The sequence below is a fragment of the Crocodylus porosus genome, unplaced genomic scaffold, assembly GCF_001723895.1.
Source record: "Crocodylus porosus isolate Cpor-Errol unplaced genomic scaffold, CroPor_comp1, whole genome shotgun sequence".
NCBI lineage: Eukaryota > Metazoa > Chordata > Crocodylia > Crocodylidae > Crocodylus > Crocodylus porosus.
The window spans coordinates 24,393,625-24,396,229 of record NW_017728943.1 but is presented as its reverse complement, the minus strand read 5'-3'; positions in this window follow the sequence as shown (position 1 = coordinate 24,396,229).

Sequence of the window (2,605 nt, the reverse complement as noted above, 5' to 3'; positions counted from 1 at the left end):
GCATGGTAGTCCTCCATCAGGCGATCAGGGGCTCTCCTGGCCGCATCGTTAGTACCCACATGGACAAGGACCCCCCAAGCATACCAAAAGCAACTAACTTAAAAGAATCTTCGTGTAATAATGTGAAACTCTTCTGGGAACTGCTGGAAACACAATCAAGTGTCAAATATCTCTGTACACGGCCCAGTGAAATACAGTGATATTTCAGATAGCTATGTCAACCAACTGAGGTGCAAAGTTGTAAGTATGTCAAGGCAAAGTTTGATGGGAAAGTCAACCTGTAGCAACACAAGGTGGACTTTGAAACTCAATGGCTGTGCAGGGGCCTAGAAGAAATACTACTTCTGTTCATGTGGAATATTCTCTTTGTTATAATTTTTGAGCAGTGAAGGCTGCACTGAAGGCTACAGGGAGATTTTTTCTTTTTTTTCTTTTTCATATAGTGTCAGATAATTCCCATTTGCCAATGGGGTCCTCTTTACATTTTTTGAGTAAACCTGGCCAGGCTTATCCTGAATCAAAAGCTCATTTGTGGTGTCAGAAGGGAAGATGCCAGATAGCACACTTAAAATGTTGTGAGTGAAGAGGGTGTGGTTTATTACTTGTTCCATTTAGATTATTAATTTTTGGTGGGGGGGAAGGAGGATGGTGAAGGGAGCCTCCACCCCTGACATGCTGAGTGCCTACGCTGTAGAATCCTGGTGTAGGTGGGATATTCCTGCTTTCCCTGCTTTTGGGAATAATGACCTGTCATCTTTTCAGAAGAGGCATGATAGTGGGAATGTGTTGCTCATGAGCCTAGCAAAGCAGCTTGGGCACAGCTTGGAGATCTCCCAGTGTTCCCAGGTCTTAAATAAGAAATTATCATATTGGAAGCTCAAAATTATTGTATTTGCTGAAAAATTATAGTACACTGAAAACTATACTAATAAATATGCAAATAAGTCTTCTTATTATTTACTTTATATTGCTCACTTTAAGTTGCCAGTGAGTGAGAACTGGGCCATCAAAGTTGAAGCATTTCTTTATCTTGAGGCAAGCATTCATAAGGAAGTACTAACAGCAAGCCCGAAAGTCACTTATGATGCTCTAAAAGTGACTTATGTTTTGCATATGCTGCATCAATTAGCTACGTTAAAAACTGTTGCATATTTTGTAGTCACTGTGGTAGAGATGATATCTTTTATTAGACCAACTAGATCTGGGGTCAGCAACATTTTTGAGCAGAGTACCAAAAACACCCACAACCTTGACTTGTAAATGTTGGTGTGCCAAGGGTCAGTGGCAGGGGGAGCTGCGAGGAGCTCAATCCTTGTTGTGGCAGTGTAGCCCCAACCACTTCCCCACTGTCTGCCCCAAGGTGCGTGCACCAAGCAAAATGTCTTCAGGTGCCACCCTTTGGCACATGTGCTAGGGGTTGCCTACCCCTGAACTAGATAGTTGCGAAAAAATATCTTTATTTCAAGCTTCTGGGCTCATGCACCCTTCGTCAAGCAAAGGAGAATGCAAAGATTGCAACATTTTTCTCAAATATAAATTCAACTTTATATTGCACAGGAGAGCTGGAGGGTGATGTAAGTTTTCCTGGGTGAATAAGTTGATTTTACTGGGTTTTTTGGTTGTAGCCATGTTGGTCTAAAAACATGGGCAGGCAAGGTTCTTTTAATAGATGTAATATCTTTTATTAAACCAACTGAGTAGTTGGGAAAAAGATTTTAGCAAGCTTTCGGGCACAGTCACCCTTCTTCAGGCATAGGGAGTCTCTGCTGTTCTGAGACTCCAAGGAATGAGAAAACCTGAAAGTGTGACAGAATGTCAGTGAGAATATAAATAGGTAGAAATGAGAAAAACAGAAGGTAAAGCAGGGAAGGGAGGGGTGAAAAAAGCAGGGGGAAGGACAGTCAAAGGTGAGTAAGGGGGACTCTATATTGGTGGTAATTTAAGGTAAAAAAGAGGCTGTCTGCGAAAAAGGAAATAGCTGGAAATTAGGAAGACAAAGGGCAGAAAAGTAGGGGAAAGTTCATTTTATGAACTTATTCCACCCTCCAGCTCTCCTGTGTAACATGAAGTTTCATAGCTACCTAGGGGGAAATTTTGCAACTTCTGCATTCTCCTTTGCCTGAGCAAGGGCATGTGAGCCTAAAAAATTGCAAATAAAGACTTTTTTCTCTTGCAACTATCTAATTGGTCTAATAAAAGATATTGCCTCTACCCTGGGTGACTGGTGCCTCTTGAATCTGGGGGGGGCCACCCGCAGAAGCCACTGATGGCGTCGGCAGCAGGACAGGGCTGGCGAGCACCCATAGAAGCTGCCAATGGTGGTTGTGGTGGCCCTGTCAGGGGGTGCACCAGCCCTGCCAACAGTGTCAGTGTCGGCCATTGGGGGGCACCAGCCCCATTGGGGAGGGCATGTGCACCCCTGTGTACCACCTACCAGTCGCCTATGGCCTCTACCACACTGACTGCTTTTGTTTTTAGACTGTTAGAAATATTATTAAAAATGCATTATCAATAGCAGATTTAGAAAAAAACACAGCTGCTAGCCCTCCTTGTCTCCTTAATGGGAGAGGGAAGGGGGGTTGGAAATTGAAGGGAAAACTACCAA